The sequence below is a fragment of the Falco cherrug genome, chromosome 18 (assembly GCF_023634085.1).
Source record: "Falco cherrug isolate bFalChe1 chromosome 18, bFalChe1.pri, whole genome shotgun sequence".
Taxonomy (NCBI): Eukaryota; Metazoa; Chordata; class Aves; order Falconiformes; family Falconidae; genus Falco; species Falco cherrug.
This window is the reverse complement of record NC_073714.1, coordinates 1,092,516-1,115,669: the sequence shown is the minus strand read 5'-3', so window position 1 is coordinate 1,115,669 and position 23,154 is coordinate 1,092,516. Positions and strand designations below refer to the sequence as shown.

General features: G+C 45.3%; 2 long non-coding RNA genes across 8 annotated transcripts; one reads left to right on the top strand and one right to left on the bottom strand.

The window, feature by feature from the left end:
- The first annotated feature begins 3,596 nt into the window (after positions 1 to 3,596).
- On the top strand, positions 3,597 to 10,878 carry LOC129734185 (uncharacterized). The gene is made up of 2 exons (XR_008729836.1): positions 3,597 to 4,118; positions 10,582 to 10,878. It is a non-coding gene; the product is annotated as an uncharacterized LOC129734185 (long non-coding RNA).
- LOC129734184 (uncharacterized) lies at positions 9,332 to 22,366 on the bottom strand. 7 transcript variants are annotated; one of them, XR_008729830.1, is made up of 6 exons: positions 20,725 to 20,868; positions 19,830 to 19,877; positions 19,412 to 19,531; positions 14,235 to 14,400; positions 12,226 to 12,579; positions 9,332 to 9,604 (listed from the first exon to the last, which is right to left on the bottom strand). It is a non-coding gene; the product is annotated as an uncharacterized LOC129734184 (long non-coding RNA). The 7 variants fall into 7 exon arrangements; XR_008729835.1 differs by having other exon boundaries at positions 9,334 to 9,604; positions 12,523 to 12,579; positions 20,725 to 20,785; XR_008729831.1 differs by lacking the exon at positions 9,332 to 9,604 and adding an exon at positions 22,352 to 22,366 and having other exon boundaries at positions 11,217 to 12,579; positions 20,680 to 20,770.
- Positions 22,367 to 23,154: the final 788 nt, after the last annotated feature.

Sequence of the window (23,154 nt, the reverse complement as noted above, 5' to 3'; positions counted from 1 at the left end):
GCTGCTGCCATCTGGCGACCAAAAATTGGTATCAGACCACGGGGCTCGAACGCGTGTCCTCCGCGCGGGAAAGATTCTGCCGACGGCGTGACGCGAACCCAGGTCGTTGCAGTCGAGCCACTTCTACGCATGCGCTGCCCTTAGTTCTGTCAGAAACACTACTACGCATGCGTGAAAGCGGATGTCATAATACGCATACGTAGCCACAAAACCCGCCCCGCGGCATCAAGCCAATTCTACGCATGTGCTGCCCTTAGTTTTGCCAGAAACCACAACGCGCATGCGTAAGCGGCGATTTTGTGCTGCGCATGCGCCAGTGGAAACCACGCCCCGTGGCGTCAGGCCCAGTCTGCGCATGCGCTGCCCTTAGTTTGCCAGTCACGCTATTGCACACGTGGGTTAGGGGGGTTAGGTTTGTCACCGAAATCTCGGCATGAAGAACTTACCGACACCAATGTGAGGTAGGTAAACAGACACTTCTTTATTGACGGCCGGGTGCGTGAGCGAGTCCTCTCACGATCAACGCACACCAAGCTTCAAAATCATACTCCATATACAAAACTTACTGTAAAAGAAGAGACTCGAACTGTTATGGGTTACTCTAGGTTTGCACGTTTTAATCGGTCCAGCAGTGTTGGGTCACCTCCGCAGACAGTGACAAGCTTACAAGATTTTCAGTCACATATTTATAGTATCTACCTAAACATTACATAATCTCTTGATTCCACAATAAATCTTCTCTCAGTTCCTATCCTGACAGTCGGCTTCACAGGTTGTTCCGTATCTTGATCACCTCGCTATTTTGCTTCTTCTTTCAAGGATGATTGCTTCAGGTTCCATACTCCCAGTTCTGAGTAATCACAATAGACAACCTCCATCGTTTCAGCCTTCTAAAGGTCAGGGTCTCCTGTTCTAAAAAGCTCCTTTGAACTGTCAGGCATAATCTTATTAATATTAAACTTTTATTGTCTAGCATCTATCAGCTGACTGTGCTTGCAGTCCTGGTTTGGGCTATACAGGGGACAAAGCTGAGGTGTACAGCCTACAGCAGCAGTGATCTGGCATTTTCCTCCAACACTTATTCATACATATTCATTAAATATTCATGCATAATCATAATATTTCCCGAAAATCAGTAACATTTCCAATTCTGCCATATCCGATTCTGCGTAGTAAAGGTTGGAAAAGTCTAGAAATGGGTCTGGGGTACAATTTGGGTAGGTGGTATATGAGTCGGTGGCCGCGATCTCCCCCTGCCGGAATTACCTTGTACTAAAGTTCACGGTTTCTTGGCAGGTAACTACAAGCTGTTCCAGTCGACTCTCCCCACTTCCAATTAATTCTATATTCTGACATTTCAATACACTTTCTACGTACAGAAGACTAGTCAAATACAAAAAAACCTGTAAAACCCAACTTTTTACCTAAGCTTTAAACAATGATTCTAGCCCATTCTTCTGGCCTTGGTACAGGACTGTACAAAGGATTTCATAGCAGCTTTTACTGTGCAACTAAAAGTTTCATTAAAATATATTTCTTATCCCTCTATATTTCTATTAAAATGATTTTATAAAATCAAATAAAGTCAATTAATTCTAACTTATTAGCAAAGCTATAGCATTTCCCCCCTTTGAAAGTGTTGAAAATTATTATTTCAATACTTTCACATTATTTACATAACATTTGTTTCAACATATTTTGGTGGCGGACTATGTCTTGGTGGAATAGTTGATACTTCTCTCATGATCATGCAATTGACTGCAGTTCTATTGGTAAAATGTTTCTTCAAACATGCATATACTAGCATGATCATCAGAAAGACGATTAGTAACAGAAACACAGTTTTGATTATGGACTGTATCCAAGAGCTCAAATTCCATCCCAGTTTGCTAAAAATTTTCCCCAGCCAGTCTTCTGACATATCTTCTCAAATTGATTCTGTTTCCTTTTCAATTTTACCTAATAGGTCCAGATCATGTTCCACATCTCGAGTGACATTTGGAATGTGAATGCAACAGTGGTCCAGTCTATCCTTGAGATATCCACATACCCCATGCTCTTCAAGTAGGAGCATATCTAATGCCATTCTATTTTGTAAAGTCATCTTGGAAGTCACCTGTAACTGTACGTTCAATTCGTTAAACCCTTTCTTGGTGACATTTGCTAACTCTTCTACCTGACCTGTTAACTGATAAAGCCATGCTCTGTTTCTATATGAGGCTATAGGATTCAAAAATGATTCAAGTGCCCAGCCAATTTTTACTCCTGTTGAGGGTTCATTCCAAGTATCATCATCTGTGTCAGACCTCTTGGTTTGTTTTAATTTTAAACTTTCTAAGGGTCCTCTAAATGGTGATTTCTTCAAAATCAGGCACATTGTTGGCATGCCTAAAGTAATTTCTTTCACCTTACCATCTAATGATAAATGAGCTGTCCAGGTTCCATCACTTAGTGCCCAAATTAGATGTCCTTGACTTTGAATAGTAGATTTTCTGCAACTAAACCGAGTTCCTCTTCTGGGTGTAAAGGCACTTGTTAAATTGAGAGTATTTTTAAGACCTCAACAAAAACAACCATATTTTAAAGCGGCAACCAGAGGAGTAATTTGTTGAATTATTAAGTCTGCATTGCTGCAATCGTACACTTTTTAAAAATTCCACCATGGCACTGCTGATTTCTCTAAAAAGTATTGCAAAGGGCAAGCATTTAACTACCAGGGAGGGCTGTTAATCCCAGATGTTTCTTTCACAAGCTATCATTTGTAAAAATGTTACAGATTTGCTAATAAGTTAAGATTGATTGACTTTATTTGATTTTATAAAATCATTTTTTATTAGAAATATAGAGGGATAAGAAATATTTTAATGAAACTTATAGTTGCACAGTAAAAGCTGCTATGAAATCCTTAGTACAGCCCTGTACCAAGGCCAGAAGAATGGGCTAGAATCATTGTTTAAAACTTAGGTAACAAATTCAGGGTTTGAAAGGTTTCTTTGTATTTGACTAGTCTTCTGTATGTAGAAAGTGTATTGAAATGTCAGAATATAGGATTAATGGGAACTGGGGAGAGTCAACTGGAACAGCTTGTAGTTACCTGCCAAGAAACCGTAAACTTTAGTACAAGGTAATTCCGGCAGGGGGAGATCGCGACCACCAACTCATATACCACCTACCCAAATTGTACCCCAGACCCATTTCTAGACCTTTCTAACCTTTACTGCACAGAATCGGATATGGGAGGAGAATATGTTAATGATTTTCAGGAAACATTATGATTATGCATGAATACTTAATGAATATGCATGAATAAGTTCTACATATGGTGTCTGATTCTGAAAGTTGGTGTGCATTGATCGTGAGAGGACTCACTCATGCACCTGGCCATTAATAAAGAAGTGTCTGTTATCTACATCACATTGGTGTTGATAAGTTCTTCATTCCGAGATTTCAGTAACAAAAGGAGTTCTCAGTGCTGGGGAGACCAGCCAGGAAAGAAAAAGTTTCCAAAGAGGGTTGGAAATTTCTGTCTTCTAGTCGTAGGGAAATGAAACTCAAACCATCTTCTGGTGTGCAGCCCAGCAAGTTATTGTGAGCCTGTCTGGGAGAAATTAGCACCTAATTAAAAAGGTGGCAGTGGCAGCCAGGGAGGAGGGTTACAAGAAGGCATCTGCCTTGAGGCTGTGCTAAAGGGAAACTGTAGGTCCTTGTTTCTCAGCAGTTCAGCTGATGGATGCCTCTAGGAAGAAGGTCCTGGTGCCAGGGCATAATTTTCCATGCCTTGTTCTTTTTTTCTTTAGTGACAGAATGTGCCGAGGGCTGAAGGTACCAGCTGGATGCTCAGTGCCCTTCCATTTCCCTCTGCAAGGGTTTTGGGTGGGTGAGAGAGGCAGGCAGCTGTGACCTGGCTGCAGATGTGCTGGGCACGTCAGCCCGCAGCAAATGTGGAGCTTGACACCTTGTGTCTTGTATGGGACAAGACCCTGCTGGTAAGCAGTTGCTGGAGAAAAGCTGGTGCATAATCAACTACTACCTTAATTGTCCTGTGCAATATCATCTGCATCTGGGTTCTATCCACAAAGCTGAGATGCTGGTTTCCCTGCCTTTCAGGACTGCTACAGGTGTTTTTTCAAGATCTGTTGGTCTAGCCAGAATGCTGTAAGGGTACAGGTAACAAGGTTTCTCAGTAATACTTGTTGTGCCTATCTTTTACCAGACTAACTTGGTATCATTTTCTACTAAGAAAGCTTATTCTGTATGCTGCTCAAAATACCGGGCTGCTCAGGCATTAGAGAGAGGAGAGAGAGGCCTCTCCATAGTATTCGCAGCACTGTTGAATGGGAGCTGTTTGCTGGCCCTTGTGACTTTGCCTTTTCCCAAGGAAGTATTGCTGGACTTGCCTGGTGGGTAGAAAAGCTGAGTCCCTGTGAGATCAAACAGCTTGCTGCCTGGACCCTGGCAGAGCTGTAATTAGATGAGTGCAAATTTGTGACCTTCAGTGTCATCCTTGCTCTGTCTTATGTGTTGCTTCTGGCATGGGGGGGGTGGGTGGGGTGGGCCAGGGGGGGAAGTACTTTTTTCTGTCCATAGGACAGAGGAAAGGGGTGGTGGCTTGTTTAAGGCAATTGGGAAGGTTTCTTCTTTGTGGCCTGGTTGCCCTGGGAGTCCACGTGCTGCTTTGTAAGGGAAGGTTGCAAGGATGCCTTCCACCTTGAAAGGCAGGATGGTGGATACACATACCTTCTCTTACGCTCATGGTTATAGAACGTCACCTGGGTGTGCTGAAGCTTCCTAGAACACTTGAACACCTGAACTACAGGCTGTGAGATTCCTGCAGGCCGTGCTGGGGCTCCCAGCTTGTGTACTGGGACCTTGCTCCTGGGTTTGCTGGTGCCTGGAGGCAGAGATGTGCTGGAAAGGCTTTGGGCATTGTGGCTGTTTCAGCCAGCACCCCACTCCTCACTCCAAGTAGCAGACTAACAGTCATCAAATAGTACTGACAAAATTAAGTACTTCAAAATATTGAATGATAAATGATGTACCACTTATCTATCGGATGATGTACTTATGTTTATCTAAAAGTTGGGAAACGTCCAAGGGCCCTTATTGCTAACATGACGGATGTACTAATTGCCAAGTCCTTGGATTTGTCATCTTTAAAAAGGCTATCTGGTCCCAAGTTCCTGTTGTTTATACAGCGTGGCAAAGACAAGGACTTAAATCATGGTCACTAGTTTAGGGAGATATGTGAGTGAGTTCCTGGAAAGTTAATGAATAGGTATGAGTTGCTAAAGAGGGGACTGAGAAATCCCCTCGGGGTGCATGACTTTGGTGGAGTGATCCCCCATGCATCCAGCGCTGCCGAATAATTGCTCACTCGAATATTGGTGACTGATTCTTTAAATCAATTTGGTGACCCAGATGGGACCTCCTCTGCTCGGCTGTGGGACCCATTGAGCGGGCACTCCCTAGGGTACCCCCGGGGATTTTCCCGGAGGGGCTCCTCATCTCATCTCGATCACCGCAGGAGCAGACAAGGACTCCATCTTACGGAGCAAAGGTACTATCTTTATTCAAATATTATATTAAATATTGTATTAATATTATATTTTAAACAGTACTGTTTCGGATATTTCTGTTCTGGGACCGGTCCCTCTGTAAAGCTGTCCGTAAGACATAAAATCATTTTATGCTTATGCAGGATGGCGTTATGCCGGGTAGCTAGCACCGCAGGTATACATCTGATTCTGTTCTGGCATTCGTTCCGGTATTAAGATAATATTGGAACCCTGATTCTGGTTTGGTCGGAAGACTGACATGTTTGATGACTCGAAGTCAATCTGTGTATATAGGATTAATAATTATAGGGTTACTGATAATAATTGTTATACTCATTTTATGCTGGAAACGTGAGAACATTTCTGTATTAGGTATATTATGAAAGTTGACATGTGGTTATTGTCTTGAGCATCTGAGGGGTGAGTGTAAACCTCTATATGTTTTAAAGTGCATGTAGTGTAAAGAATTATTGAGTATATGGTGGGGGTTGCTGCTAAAAGACAAAATTCGTCTCTGAGCAGTTACTCTGTGCTGTTTTGGCATCAATTTGGTGAGCCAGCCAGGAGAACTCTCCACCAGTGCTGGAATCCAGGGGCCTGGGGACCCTCAGGGCCCCCGACTGCATCTTCTGTCGGCAAGACTCCCCTACCCCTCAGCTTCTCGCACAGGTGGACAAGGACTTCTGCACAGCATAAAAGGTATTTATATTTATTCTTAGTTTTGAATATTTGATTATCTTAAGATTTGGTTTTACCCCATAAGACGAAAGATGGGATGCTCTCTTGCAGGGTTAGAAGAAGGGACGCCTTCTGAAAAGGGTAATAGCCCTATTTGATTGTCTTAAGATTTGGGAAGCTAAAAACTTCCTTTAGGTTGTCTTCAGATTTGGGGAATTCCTAGAATGTAACAACTGAAATAGCGCTCTGTGTCTTGTTTGTTCTATGTGTTGTCTCGTTACAAGTTCAAAATTGGAGTTAAGAAATGTGTGTTGGAAAAAAAATATTCTGGTAATTCTAGGCAAATAGCTGAAAACTTAACACTCTGCTTAAGGCCAGAAAAAATTAGAATCTGTTTTTTGGCAACTGTTTATTGAAATGTGTACTTTGTGTGATAACGCAAACTGTCAGTGTTCCTAGAGTTGTATGTAAGTGCAGGGTACCGTGTAACATACTGCCTGTGTGACTGAGGGCTGCCTGGAGAGTGTGATGTGTGTGAGAGACGCGGTGTCACTGCGAAGTGAGTGGGGAGTCCCAATCTATGTGTCTGTGTTCCCCGCGAGGGGCCGGCCAGAGAGGGATGGAGTAATTGAAAAATAGATTTATGAAGTGTTGGAATGCATCATTAGAAATTAGAGCGGGAGACTGTAGAAGAATGGCTGCAGAAGCATGGCTTTAGAATCTCTGAAGATCTGCACAGTCCAGGCCTGGTATTAGAACAGGCCTGTAATCAGAATTGTACTGAAGTTGCTGTGCTGAAGATAAGAAAGGTAGCCTTGAGCTATTCTTGAATCCTGAGACTGAGTAATTATGTTGTGCCAACAGGCCGTGGCTGTAACAAGCTACAGCTGCTGGGAAAGCAGGTGCAGGGCCAAAAAAGATAGGGACCGGTATGGGAATATAGGGAGTAACAAACTACAAGGCTGAAGCAAAGCAACACAATTAGCTACATGGATAGAATGCTTATTTTAGTCATGATCATTAGAGGTGCGAGAACCACGCGTGTTTAGAGACTACTAACCAGTTATATTTCTGCTTTAAGAATATGCATGTGTATCGGTTCTATGTAAGTAGTGTTAGAAACTAATAAAGTTGAGCAAGATGCATAACTCATATCGAGCGTCTTCTTGACTCCGGCGAACCCGTCTTCCAACAGGAGACTGGACAAAACATTAGAGCTAACATCATTTGGAAAAAGCATGAATTAGCCTCTGCCCTTAGTGTCGTAAGTGCTGTCTGTATACTCAAAAAAAGGGTGGCAAGTGTCTAAGATATATTATCTCCTCCGAGAGATGGGGGGGGGGGGGGGGGGGGGGGGGCGCGGAAAAAAGAGACCAAGAAATAAGGCTAAATAGAGGTCTTGAACTGTGGTGTATGTTCTGAGATAAGTATGGTACCTTCAGTAATAACTAATACATTGTAGACAAATATATCAGACTTATTAGGAAGATGGGGGGCAGACAGAGCCAAGCAATAAATAACAAAACACCCCTGGGATGTATTTTGAAGCATTGGAAAGAATTTGGCGGAATTCCCAGTGGAAATCTGAACAAAAAGATATTTTAAAAATATTGTCAGAATTGGTGGCCTTTGTATACATTAGGTGATGGTGAAAGATGGCCACTCGGAGGAGGTCTTATATTACAACACAATTTTACAACTTATGCTGTTTCTTTGTAGAGAACAAAAGTGGGATGAAGTAATGTGTGCAGATGTGTTTGTGTGACAGAAGGAGTGCGGGATTAACACCGCCTGATCTTTGATTATGGCTCTAGAAAAGGATAGGGAAAAACTGAGACCTAAACTAGAAAGATGTTCTTGTTGAAATTTTTGTATGTTTAAAAAAAGAAAAAAAAAAAAAGCTCAGGTTGTGGTTCCTTCTGTGGAGCAACCAGAATGAAATACGTTGTAAGATAAAAAAAACTTGTACTAATGTATATAAGATCTGAAGCGGGGTGTGTATGTGGAGAATCAAAGACCTTGTGAAAGTGTTAAATTATTGGGATGAGTTTGTACAAACCCCCGTACCCCCTCGAAGGTGCGGCTGAGTCCTGCGGGACGCATGGCAGGGTGTTTGCTGTTTGCCTGCGAAGGCATGGTATGTAAGAACACAGACTTAAAGCAACAAGTCGCAGATTTGCATTCAGGGTAAGAAAGAGTTACAACAGAAGTGCTGTAGCAGAGGCAGGCTTGTGTAGCCTGCAGAGCAGGAAGAGCATCTCCTGCCCCAAAACCTGATGGTAAGGAGGAGGGGGATGCTGTTGCTGACAACTGAGCAGAAGGACCAGACAATGTCACCCCTTGCAGCACAACAGGATCGGTAGCGGCCCCTTTTAGGGCAGGCAATGGGTCTCAGGAGAATAAAGGTGAATCTTTGATGGGGAAATGTAGACGTTTGAAAGTTGGTTGTGAAAGACTTATCAGGATGATCTAATAGAACTAGATAAAGGTTCAAGTTGATTGTTACTAGATAATCGTGATGTAGAGAAAAGAGGTGGAATTTTTAGTGAATACAAAAACAACTTATTTGATGTTAAACTTCAGTGAAAAGAATTTGTTACAGTTGTGGGAGCTGCTGGCCACCAGGAAAACATCCTGAAACCTTTAAAGTACAAACTAAGAAAACAAACAAGAATGCCAAATTCACCAAAATCTTTGTTGGGATGAGATTTATTAGAACATGTAGACATTTAAAAAAGGAGAAATGAAACCAAAAGTTTAAAATGATCAAGTGATTGAAATCTTGAGCTTATCTTTAATTCAACAGAAAAGTGGAAAAGAGGACCTCCCTGAAGTAAAAGAAATCTTTAACCAGGTATATCTGGAAATAAATTCCAGGTAAGGCAAAAAAAATGCTTTACCTGTTACAGTAAAAATGATAAGGGAAGGCCTGCCTAGTTCAGGTAAAACAATATCCCTTGGTCAGCAAGGCTGTGGGGGGTATTGGCATAAAAACTGAAATAAAATACACTCTGTAGTAGTTCTACTAATGTAAATCTGTGTGTTTTGCCATGACAGTGACTTGTTATGGGATGTGCAGATGAAACTCTGCATTGACAACGAAGTACAAGGAATAAAGTTGGTCGGGTGCCTCCTACCATAGTCAAGGGCAAGACGGGGTTGGCCTCTGTGTTTGCCACCAAGAAGAATCTTGAGCTCCGCTGTTGGCTGCAACCCAGTAGGCGTTGAGCGGTGGGAACATGCGCCATGCCAGACCTTGATGTGAGGAATGGCCCCCTCTGTTATAAGAGGGTCATCCAGGAAGGAAGAACATAAGATGGCCCATTGAGGCACTGATTTGGAGATTGGAAACCAGCTGGCCGACCATGAGGCTAGATGAGCAGCAGAGAAAGTAGGAAAGGAGGAACTATCCTTAATACCAGACAGTAAAATCCAAACTCTAAGTACAGATGAGGAGTCAAACTATTCTAAAGGAGACCTAAAGCTAATTCAGGACATGAATGGTAAAATAAAATTAAATAAGTGGGCTTATTTGGCAGATGGCCGTATAGTGGTACCACCCAATTTAATATGGACCACAGCCCTAGCAGAACATAATAAGACTCATTGGGGAGCTGGTATGTTATATAAAAGTCTAAATCAGAAATTGATAGGGTGGAACTTATATACTGTAATAAAACAATGTATTAATCCCCATGTAGCAAACAGAATAAAACCAGGGAACATTAGTAGAGGAAATTATCCAGGACAACAGTGGCAAGTTGATTTTTCCGAACTCCCAAGAAAAGGGGGGGTACCGATATTTATTCGTTATGACTGATACGTTTTCAGGTTGGCCAGAAACTTTCCCTTGTCGAACAAATAAAACAAGAGAGGTAACGAAGGGATTGTTAAATGAAATTATCCCCCACTTTGGGGTTCCGGCAACAATCTCTTCTGATAGAGGCTCACATTTTTGTGCCAAAATAATACGAGTGAGTACGGTATTGGGAATAGATTGGCAATTACACACCCCTTACAGGCTTCAAGCAAGTGGAAAAATAAACCATTTAATTAAACAACAGATAGTGAAAATAGGACAAGAGACAAATCTAACTTGGCCACAGTTATTAAGAATACGAGAACAAAGGAGAATTTGAACCCTTTTGAAGTATTATATGGGAGACCATACCAGTTACAATTTGCCAGAGAAGATTTAAGGCAGTTACAGGAGGGATATTTGTGTGAATATGTGAAGACCCTCCAGGGAGAATTAAAAGTTATAAATAAACAAGTATTGGGAACAAGGGCCAGAGGGCTGGATCAACCAGTCCATTCCTTTAAATCTGGTGACTATGTGTATATAAAGACATTTTCAAGGAAACCTTTGGAAGAAAAGTGGGAAGGACCCTATCAGGTGCTGCTGGCAACCTTCACTGCCGTCAAGATAAGAGAATAACCAGCCTGGATTCACTACTCTTGGATAAAGAAGGCTCCTGAGAAATCATGGGCTGTCACCCTGGCAGGACCCACGGGACTATGGTTCTTTAGATCGTAAAGAAATCTCTGGAGACACAATGGACTGTCAAAAGGATCAGGGACATTTGTGTAAAGTTATTCTGATCTTAATTGTAACTGTTGTAGAAATATTAGAAACTGAAGCATGGGTAAACAATACCAGTCTTCAAACATTGCAAATGATTGTTAATGCTACGAAAGCTAAGGAATGCTGGATACGTACCTCTCTTCCTAAAGGAGGCTTGATAACACCCCTGTATGGGGTGGCCTCCCAAAACTGGAATTATCTCAATGACAAATGGACTACCTGGCCAGACTTTTGGAAAAAGCCAGACTACGGTGGAGGATATTGCCTATTTGATAATAAAATATGAGTTGGGTCCCAGATTTGATTTACAAATATTAAGCCTAACCACCACAGTATTTATGAAAAGTGATAATAACTGTCATTGGAAAGCTCAAACAAGGCAGGAGGAGCATGTCCTGGAAACCCAGGGCAAAATACTTGTTCCCAGTCTGATGGATGGAATGATTAAACACACATCCATGAGATATGGAACAAGGTGCAGATCCTGCATGAAATTACTAAAGATGATTTATCATGGAGTTTTAAAGTTATATGGGACAAACTGACTTCGTGGTTACCTAATTCGGAATGGTTAAAATATGCTTTTATTATAATACTTATTGTAATAGTTTTAGGAATATGTGTATTACTTCAATGTTTTGTTTGGTGCTGTCGAAGAATGATCATAAGGCATAATGATTTTTTGTAGTTGCAAAAGAATTTGCAAAAGTTACTAGAAAAGGGGGGAATGAACGGTGAATGATGTGCCAGTTATCTAAAGGGTGATGTAATTATGTTTATCTAAAAGCTGGGAAACGTCCAAGGACCCTTATTGCTAACATGACGGATGTACTAATTGCCAAGTCCTTGGATTTGTCACCTTTAAAAAGGCTATCTGGTCCCAAGTTCCTGTTGTTTATACAGCGTGGCAAAGACAAGGACTTAAATCATGGTCACTAGCTTAGTGAGATATGTAAATAAGTTCCTGGAATTGTAATGAATATGTAAACAATTTCCCAGAAAGTTAATGAATAGGTCTGAGTTGCTTGTATAAAGAGGGGACTGAAAAACCCCCTTGGGGTGCACGACTTTGGTGGAGCGATCCCCAATAAAGATAATCTCCACTCACTCGAATACGGGTGAATGATTCTTTAAATCAACCTAGTTGAAGATGCCCCTGCTTCATGCAGGGGGGCTGGACTAGGGCACCTTTAAAGGTCCCTTCCAGCACAAACCATTCTATGATTCTGTAAACTACCACTGTCATTCCAGCCACTGTGTATTTATATATACTTGAGGAAGTTGAAGTCCTTCACAACTGAAATTTTACTCTGAAAGTTCTGAATTGCCTTGAAATTCTCAAGAGCTCTTCTCCAAAACATCCCTTCCAGAGATACTGATATTCAGGTCCTGGACCGAACACCGTACCTGAGGTTGTTTACAGCAGGGCAGCAAAGTTTTGTAGAACAAGTGAGGCCGAGAGACTGCCCAGACACATTCTCCTCCATGTTCTCCCAGACCCATGTGGCAGCACCTTGAGAAAACACTTTTTTCTGTTCGTTCCCGATATAGTTCTAAACATCTCTAACAAAATTTCACCAATGTCCTCCCCCCTGAAGCAGTGCTGCTGTTACCACAGATAGCAATGCAAAGATGTTCAAAGGAAATGGTCTGAAACACTTGGAAGCTAAAGGTCACAATAAGCAGGAAAAGAAAATACTTTACCGTGTACATGAGACTGTTCAAACTTTTTGCCGGTGCAAAGTGGAAATTTCCAGCTACCTGCAGGAGACAGTCATCTTTCATTAAAAAGCCTGAATCTACATAAAAAAGCAGTCATACCGGCAGTTGGATTTTAAAATTTTTATCGGAATAAGATAGACAATAAGCAACTCATTGTCATGGGTGACAATACCAGCAAATATTGTCCTAAAAGAGATATGAATTTCCCCTCTTCCTCACAGGCAGTCATGTGGAAAGCCATCATCACATACCGATGTTGACAACAACTGTTCTATGCAGAGTATTTTAGTGGACATAAAAATGAGAAGAAGGAATCAAGTCTACCGGGAGGGAACTAACTGCTGCTGTAGGAAATATCAAAAGGTATCACAAGGTATCACAGAAACGGAGTGGAGAAAGTAACTGGGAGGGTGAGCAGGCAGGGTAAGAAAACCCTTAATACAATAAACAACAGTGGTCCTATGTATGCATCCATGAAAACAAGCCGTGTTCAAAAATAAAGCACTAAACCTACCACCAAAAACACCCCCACACTCCAAAATCCCCCCAAAGACAAAGGTTATTAAAGTTTTAACCTTGAACATGAAAAGGATATGGATATTAGGTGTCAGTCCTCCCTGACACTCGCTAGCGATCATACACACCCTCCCCTGGAAGATTTCAATGCATCAAGCTCACACGCTACATTACACCTCTGAATGTCCGTGCAAACCTATCGCATATGTTAACTGCAGACCCGATGAGAATGGAGATGTGCAAAAGTCCAAGTGCCTAACAATGGCCCCCAGAAATTTCCCTAGTGACACCCACCCACTCTTGGACCCTTGCTACCCACAGCACGCCCCTTTGAATCTTTCCTGCTCACCACTCTTTGTGGAAAAGGGTCCTGTAATGGTTCAGCACCCATGATACTCAAAACACAAATGAAAACATGGCTTCATGAGTGAAAGGGCAGGGTGTGTTTGGTTTTGGTTTTGTTTTTCAGAAATAAAGAATGTTGTCTCCAGGAATAGTACACAAAGATGTAAAAAACCCTCCAAATTTTGAAATAAAGTAGTAAAAAAAATTTACCCTGGGCCCGACTGCTAGAATGTACTTGGGTACGTAACCTGCACATCCCAGTGTTTTGAGCTCGGTAACCTGCCAAATGACAGGGTAGTTACATAGTCATCTGGCGTATCTTGTACTACATTTTCATACACCAGTTGCAAACAACATCTCTTTAAGCATCTTCAACCTTGACAACTCCAATAGTCTTGCTTCCACTGGTTTTCTAAAGAAGGGAACATTTCACTCCCTCCAGCACCTCTGCTGACAAGTTGTTGGTTACTGTTATCTCCAGCACCCACCGGTGGTCTGTTTTGAGACTAGAAGGGCAGGTGGGACTACCTCGCCGCAAAGAAGCTGCCTCTTCCCCTCCAGAAACCTCGGTAAAAAGACTCACTAGCTAGATGGTAGAAAAAGCTAAGCTTCTCCAGCCAGCCCACGTCATGAAACAGGGAATTTGCCCCTTCCCACCCTTTTCCTGACCCTCCTACTGAACCCCTCTACAGGCACAAGTACCTTGCTGAGCCCAGGGGTTATTACAGTCCTGTGAACACTTAAAGTTGGAAAAAAGAGCAGAGTGCCCCGACTGTGCCTTCTGACGCTCATCACCACCATGCAGCAGGCTCACGGCAAAACCCATCTCTCACCTTGTTGACCTCCAGGAAACCATACACTCGGCAGCCCTCGTTCTTCTGCTCTTCCATTTTCTGGCTAAATCCTTCCCTCTTGCACTGCTCTACGCTATCCGGGTTCTCAAAGGCCCAGCCTCGTCACCTGTATGCTTCTCTGACATCGTCACAAGTATTGCAGCACCTGCAAGAGCACAAACATCATCTTTACAGCGATAAAGAGACACTCCAGCTCAGGACCCAAATCCCCAGTGGATTTTGTTTCAAAGCGGCAAACTTCAGGAACTGGACACTGAAAGGTGGTCTAATGCTCCTGAAGGAGCTTGAGTTTCCTGACGTACTTTTTGAGATTTTGGCACGAGGACGCAAGCTGTTTTAATGCAGCGCTTAATTCTGAAGAGGGCTTTAGCTGTCCATTCAGACAGCCAAGTCCATCCTTGGCAAATAAATTTGCCGCAGAAATGACATTTGTTTCTGTGGGAAGTCTCCCACAGTTCTGAGCAGCTTGGAACTTCCCCATGTGAACACAGCATCTACCTGTTTCTATTCCTCCCTTCCTCCGTTTTTAGGGAAAGACTGCCAACATCGGAGGCAAGGTTAATGGCAAACTTTCTTCATTGCTCTTCTACCTCTGGACTCACCAGAGTCTCTGTCACGCTCACCAGAAAAAACAATTGTCTGTCTCTGTTCCATGTTGCGCTGGACAAAACAAAAAGTTGAAGGCTGGAATTATGAATCCCTCAAGATGGAAACATCTCTGGGGAAGGATGCAACTCGACAGATGTGACAAACTAAATTACTACAGAGACAATAATAGCAAAGGATAGTCCAGAACCTGTGGACTATCACGAATCCATTCTTACACAAATTTGCAGGTAGAAGGAATGAGAAACACCGAATGACACCCATCATTTGTCTGAGTGATGGGTGTCTGGTCTTTGCTCCCATAAGGATGCAAAGCCTGCAGCAGAAGTGAGAAGGCAAAGCCATAACTGGGTTTTATTCCGAGACAGCTCACAGAACAGTGAAATAATTTACACAGCTCCCCTCTGGACACCAAATAATCCCAGAAAAGGTTCTGTTTGCTAAGATACAATCTTTGTGCTACTGCCCTTAAACAGGCGCGCAGACAAAACAGACAACCTAACTGTGCACGCTCTTAACAATCGTGAGCGCAGCACAGGCGTACGATAACACAACAGCTCTCACCATTCTCTGAACAGGTGCTCAGGAGGATTTCACTGTACGGACCTTCACAGACATTTTGGAAAAAAACCTCCAACACATATGCCACATTAACTGTATCGATTCAAGCACTAAGAAGATGTGAAGGTTACCGAATGTCCTCTGACTCTGCCCCGTAACAGCTTTCACAGCGATCGGCATCCAAAGCATTTGGACCAAACACCTTTTCTTCTTCTTTCCCCAGTTCTAAGACAAAAGAGGATTCATAGTGACGAGGCACGTCTAGAAACACCACCTTGTACTTCTGCTCTACGCACAGAAACTGTTGTACACGTTAAGGAAATGATTTTGTATCAGAATCTGCGCATCCTGCACCCGAAGCTCACCTGAAAGAATGCACAGGGCCTGTTGAGCTGCACAATAAGATCAACAAGCAGAGTAGCGTTTGCCACCTGAAGAGCACCCTCCACAGAAAGAACCAGCCACCTGTAAGCCTTGCCGGAGCGCCGATCAGATGTTACTTGCACAAAGGCTTTGTTAAAACTTTGTCTAAAGCAGACCCAAACAGCAAATTGCGACCGATACAGGACCTGTTACACAAACAACATTTTAAATAGCAGACAGCAGCGCATAGCGCATAATCCTGTCCCAAGATATGTAGGGAACACAGTTACATATTGCTGTGAAACTAGATCACAGTGGGAATCTCCCAAGCGGAAAACTGACACTCAGCTCTCCAGTACAACGATGCTGACAATGCACACACATTAACCACTGGCTTACTAGAAATCTCCAAGGAATTTCTTTGTCATGATTTTACAATTCTGCAAGTGTCTGTGCCACCTGTGTGTTGAATGCGCAGCCACAGTACAGCTGGGGCACAAATATGTTCTTAAATGCAGAAGGCTGCAGAGGGACTCTTAACAGAGGAGATGAGAGCTGGTGACAGCTGAAACCTGCCAAAGGGCAAGACATGCCTCCAGAAAACTCAAACAGGACCTTTGTTTTCCCAAAACAAATGCGAAAGGTCTGTAAAATTTGGAGTTCGGAGTAAGCGAGCCAAGGAACTGCATGTCTAAAATTTTCAGAAGCATGGGTTCTTATTGGAAGAGGCCCCTTAAAACCAGGCTGCTCCACTCACAAATCCTGAAGGACAGGACCAAGTCTGCTGGATTACAGAAGCCCTCTAAGGCTCACTGTCTAGGCACCGCCGCACTACCCTCTTACGAGCCTCGAAAAGGCGGCTTCTTGCATAACTAAGGCCGGGGCAGGTGATAAGTCAGACACTGCTGAGGGGACAAAATGTTATCGGGACCCTCTTTGTTGAGATTGGGAGGTATAACAGGCGGACAGAAGTGAGAGTATTTAAGACATCTGTATTAGCCACAGAAAAAAAGAGATTTTAATTAGGAAGTATGAAATATGCATGAAAATCAATCGTTAACCTCACTTTATGGTAGTTATGATCAAGCAAATAAAAAATTTTAGAAAAATATACCCAATCTTAAACCACTGTATGAGACTTACTTTCTACAGCTTACAACACTCAAACAAGGTGAGAGTACAATTAAGAATTCAACCAGTACGGGTTTTGATCCTGTAATTACACTAAAAGATAGCGTCAGGAAGAATGCAGCTCTGTAATTCCTACGCTTTGTCAAAGCCATGATTCCTGCCATTTGAAGAACACCTGTACAACACACGGTGTCTTTCAAGATACAGCAACTAGTAACAGCTTTCTGAATGTAATCGGTAGCTGCCTGTCGAGTTGTCTCAGAGAGCACCCAGAGGTACTGCACACAGCTTAGATACTATAAAGAAACTGCAGTACATAAAACCCCACATGCAAAGTTTCGTGCTGTTAACATGGTCCTCGACTTGCATGCAGATATGACACATGACACTGGAAAACTCGGTCCATGTTAAAAGGAAACAAAACAGTAAAGAAAAATAAAGATTAAAAAAATTCAATCCTCTATCGCCATCCAGTGGAAATTAATGAGATGACATCCCAGCACAGAATGCAACCTACCATAGAAATCATTAAGCTATTAACTATTTGAATGTAACTATGATCAGGAAAAGCCTCCACATACTACTCCATAATATTTAGGTATGCCTTACTAAATTTAAGGTTAATGTTAAATAAAATGTATTTTTAACTAAGAAATTTAAAGTGCCAAAGCAGCTAAGTGGCAGAACCAGGCCCCGTCCCTAGCATAGCCCTAATCAAAGGCTGGTTTAAAACCCAGTCCAGTTAATCAGTGGGAGAACAGAGAAGCAACAGATGATCAATCTGTGGACACAGGTGCTTTCAGAAACACAGGTGGTTTTGGAAAAATTGGTGCATGTGAATAGGAACTGCTCTTTCAAAGACTAAGCGCGCTTGAAGGAGCGTGTGAGTTAAAGCAGGCAGAAAGAAGATCACGATCCAAGGAGGAGCTTGGAACCGAGGCAGAGACTGGAACCGAGCAGGTGAATCAACTGCGACAGAGTCAGGTGATGGATTCACAGAACTGACAGGACCAAAAGAAACTCCTAAAAACTTCAGACATTGACTAATGATCTGGTAAGCGTATATAACCTACGCTGTATCCCTTGGTTCTCTGTCACCCACTGGGGGGGTGGCCCAGCTCTGAGTCATGACTAAAGCAAGCCCGGCGGTAACCACGTCTGTGTGGATTTTTCCTTTACCAGACAATACTGCTATAGTTGCCATTTAAATAACTGACTGAACATCAAGCGTTACTAACAGAAACTGATAGAGTTTCACAAAGGTGGGTGGACACTTCCAATCTAACTTGCCACACATGTGGTGGAAATCAAACTCGCCATATCCTTTTTCCAGACAGCAGAAGAAATTGCTCGTTGCATGCAATGCAATTTGATCGCTTTCAAAATGCCTCTCCTGGATGAGACACTTTGCTCCCTGCAAGTTTCTCTTCCTCTCCGTCGATAATATAATGAGTGAGAGCAACCGGTTCAGACCTAGTAATCCCAGTGGAGACTGGCAACACAAGTAAGGCAGGAGGCCCATATGTGGAAACAGAGAATTGGGTACAAACAAGCAGGGTTTGACCCCAGACATTACATTTGTCACGCCACAGCCTCTGAATACAGAAAGGCTGCTAAATGACACAACAGTAAGAACGCTATCACCTCACTTCTGTGACACCAGGAGGTCTCGTACCTACCCACTGTTCAGTTCTTGGCTTAGTTTAGCCTTTCAGCTTTAAGAACAGAAAAACTAAATCTGAGTTACAACAAATTAGCAACTTTAGTTCATGCCAATACACAAAACCATCTCCCAGAACAGATAACAAGGACCTCACGTTTTAGAAAGACAAAGTCTTGCAGTATTACCATTAGACTGCAACACTACCAGAATCGTTCCCGGTTTGTATTGAAGTAGAACAGTAAGCCATAACATGTCAAAAAATACAGAGGAGAGGTTTATGTAGCCAAGGACCACTTACTCCAACTTGTAACTGATAAATCAACTGAAATCTATTAATCAGGTATGCATTAACACACACAAAGCAAACATAGTAAGACACAAGTTTAGGCTTAAGGGTCAAGTCAGCAGAGCCTTCCCTGGAGAGAGGCTCTTTCCTCTAACCAGCTCGTCCCATTTCTCAGCCTCCTAGGATTTAAAAATGCAACCAAAGTCAAGTTTTGCCAGAGCAGCTGCTTGATTTCTAGTAGGAAAAGCCTATTCACTCAGCAGCTTTGCTCCTGAAACGCATCAACGAGTCCTTGTCCCAATTTCAGAGGGACCAGGCAAAGACTTGCCTCGCAAAAGTACCGAGTATAACGTATATACACACACACAGGAGCTTGTCTGATCTGCCAGTGTAATAGACTTGTGTCCTATAAACTTTTCAATAGTTTGTGGTGTTTAAAACGCTGTGAATTCAGCCATCCCTTGTTCCCATGAATCTCATAGCAGGCATACGGTAATGGAAAGACTATGCGAGCATCCATCCAAGAATAACAGAATAGCATCTTACCGTGTCTCTCTGCTTCTGGAGTCACACGATTGGCAGCTTTATCCAAGCGCTGTTTAAACAGCTTGTGCTCTACCTCCTGCTGAGGCTCTCCTGCTCCGTCCATGGCATCGATGCTCAAATCTGAAAGCAGCGAGCAAGGAAAGCGGTCTATAAACACACATTTGTTATGGCCTGTGGCAAGCCGAGGAAGTGAAAAGACAGAATCTTTCAGCCAGCAGGGTAAGAACATGCCAAACCTGGAGAGCACGTACAGCTAGTGTCAAGTGACCGACAGGGAATAAAACACACAGTGCAGCACCCTAAATGGCCCTCCCAGGTACGGGGTTTGGTTTGGTGTTCAAAAAGGACAGTTTCCAACTTCCAAGAAAGCGTTACCCTGAAAGGTAGACGCGCTTAAGGCAAAAACATCTCGACTGACCTTCAGTTCAGCTCCCCTTGACTTGTCAACGTACGATTCCGGACGAACCTAGGGACAAAGGAAAAACAAAAGACCCCCGTTTCACTGGGAAGCAAACCAAAAGGCCTCTTCCCCTCGGCTGCTCCGGCCCCGGAGCTGACTGTCACGACACAAGACCAGCCAGACACCTGAGCTGCCGCTGCCTCCCAGCCCTCCCCGGCAGTTAAAAGGCTTGCGGAGAAAGCAGCAGTCGGGGGCGACGGCTGGGGATTCCGCTGCCGGCTGCCTTTTCTTGCTCTGGCCCGCTCGCAGGGGCGGGAAGAGGCTCCTGAGCCACACACCCCCCCCCCCGCGACAGCGTTACCGCAGGCCCCGAGGCAGCCTCTCTGCGGCCCGCGGGGGCCGACAGCCCCAGCCGCCTGCCACGGCTCAGGCCAGCGGCTGGGGGAAAGACAAAGCCCCGCGCAGGGCTGCGGCGGCTGCCCGGGCAGCCCGCAGGCGGCGGCGGGTGGGCGGCGGGGCGGCGCGGGCCGACCCCTCTCCCGGGCGCCGCCGCCACGAGCGAGCACCGGGGCCGCCCCGCCGCCGCTCCTCGCCGAGGTAGCGGCGCGGCTCCGAGAGAAAAAAAAAAACAAACAACCAAAAAAAGGCAGCCCCGTGAGGAGCCCGCTGACCACCGTCCCTGCCGGGGAGACGAGAACCGGCGGCAGCCCCGCCGGTCCCGGGCCGGGCCGCCCGCCTGCCTCAGCCCGGCCGCCGCCGGCACCAGGCGCTCCCTGCCGCGGCCGAGCGCCGGGCCGCCACATCCCCCCCGACCGGGCCGCTGCCCGCCGGCCCCCGGCCGCCCTTCAGCCCGAGCGCGCCGCCGCACGTCCCGGCCCGAAAGTCTTCCGGGCTCCCGGCGAAGGCTCCGCACCTCCACGGCCGCTCCAGCGCGCCGCGCGGGCCGGGAGTGAACCCACCTTTCCCGGGCCGGATGCGCCATCTGCCCCTACGCACGAGGCCGGAAGCCCCGCCCCTAGGGGGTCAAAGCCGCTTCTGCGCATGCGCCGCCCTCGGTCGGCCAGAAAGGCTTCTGCGCATGCGCCAAAGCGGGATTGCGTCATCGGCCCAGACGCACGGGGCCGGAAGCCCCGCCCCTTCGGCGTCAAGCCGCGTCTGCGCATGCGCTGCCCTGTTGATGGAGCGCTGCTGCCATCTAGCGAAATATATTTGGGTACTGCAGCCGGCCCTGTTGGTGGAGCGCTGCTGCCATCTAGCGAAATATTTTTGGGTACTGCAGCCGCCCGGTTGGTGGAGCGCTGCTGCCACCTAGCGAAATATAATTGGGTACTGCAGCCGGCCCTGTTGGTGGAGCGCTGCTGCCATCTAGCGAAATATATTTGGGTACTGCAGCCGCCCGTTTGCTGGAGCGCTGCTGCCATCTAGCGAAATATAAAGGGTACTGCAGCCGCCCCGTTGGTGGAGCGCTGCTGCCACCTAGCGAAATTTAAATGGGTACTGCAGCCGGCCCTGTTGGTGGAGCGCTGCTGCCACCTAGCGAAATTTAAATGGGTACTGCAGCCGGTCCTTTCGGAGGAGCCGCGCGCCGCGCGGGCCGGAAGTGAACCCTCCTTTCCCGGGCCGGATGCGTAGCCCCTACGAACGAGGCCGGAAGCCCCGCCCCTAGGGGTCAAAGCCGCTTCTGCGCATGCGCTGCCCTTGGTTTGCCAGAAAGGCTTCTGCTCATGCGTCAAAGCGGGATTGCGTCATATGCATGCGACTAGGCCGGAAGCCCCGCCCCTTTGGCGTCAAGCCGTTTCTGCGCATGCGCTGCCCTGTTGATGGAGCGCTGCTGCCATCTAGCGAAATATTTTTGGGTACTGCAGCCGGCCCTGTTGATGGAGCGCTGCTGCCATCTAGCGAAATATATTTGGGTATTGCAGCCGGCCCTGTTGGTGGAGCGCTGCTGCCATCTAGCGAAATATAATTGGGTACTGCAGCCGGCCCTGTTGGTGGAGCGCTGCTGCCATCTAGCGAAATATAATGGGTACTGCAGCCGGCCCTTTTGGTGGAGCGCTGCTGCCACCTAGCGAAATTTAAATGGGTACTGCAGCCGGCCCCGTTGGTGGAGCGCTGCTGCCATCTAGCGAAATATATTTGGGTATTGCAGCCGGCCCTGTTGATGGAGCGCTGCTGCCATCTAGCGAAATATATTTGGGTACTGCAGCCGGCCCTGTTGGTGGAGCGCTGCTGCCATCTAGCGAAATATATTTGGGTATTGCAGCCGGCCCTGTTGATGGAGCGCTGCTGCCATCTAGCGAAATATATTTGGGTACTGCAGCCGGCCCTGTTGGTGGAGCGCTGCTGCCATCTAGCGAAATATATTTGGGTACTGCAGCCGCCCGGTTGGTGGAGAGCTGCTGCCACCTAGCGAAATTTAATTGGGTACTGCAGCCGGCCCTTTTGGTGGAGCGCTGCTGCCACCTAGCGAAATTTAAATGGGTACTGCAGCCGGTCCTTTTGGAGGAGCCGCGCGCCGCGGGGGCCGGAAATGAACCCACCTTCCGGGGCCGGATGCGTAGCCCATACGCACGAGGCCGGAAGCCCCGCCCCTAGGGGTCAAGCCGTTTCTGCGCATGCGCTGCCCTTGGTTTGCCAGGAAGCCTTCTGCGCATGCGTCAAAGCGGGATTGCGTCATATGCATACGACGTGCCCGGAAGCCCCGCCCCTTTGGCGTCAAGCCGTTTCTGCGCATGCCCTGCCCTTACTCCGCATGGAGCGGTGCTGCCGCCTGGCGAAAACAATTGGGTACTGCAGCCCGTCTATCTAACAGACTGCACAGTTTATTATAGGAATGGAATCAATAAGGGAACTCTGCCCACGGCCCGTTAGGAAGTTGCCTGGCTTCACATCTCGGTGGATGAAGGTCTTAGAGCGAACATATTCGATTCAACTAGTCTAGAGAAAAAGAAAGAAAAACAAAAAAAATCACTCGAGAGACTAGGCAGACGCTTTTTTTTCCTTATAAAAAGACTAGCAACATTGTCTTAACGAGAAAAGAGGTCATGAAACTTTTTATTGTAAAATGTAAGGGCATGAAAGAGAACATAATTCGATAGACAATACATAAACCTCTCCAGCTCTTTCCCCATGCCTATTTGACATTTCTTTCCAAAAACTTTCTCGGGTGAATGTCTTTTGTCTTTGAGCAGTGCAACAGATGGTTTGCAAACAGCACAAGTCTGCTTTTTAACAATCATTTAAGACTTTGTAATCACTTTAGATGGGGCACTTTGTACTTAAGAGAAACAAAACCCATTTTGAGTCTTTCCTTTAATGATACAGGCCTATTCACCTTTACATT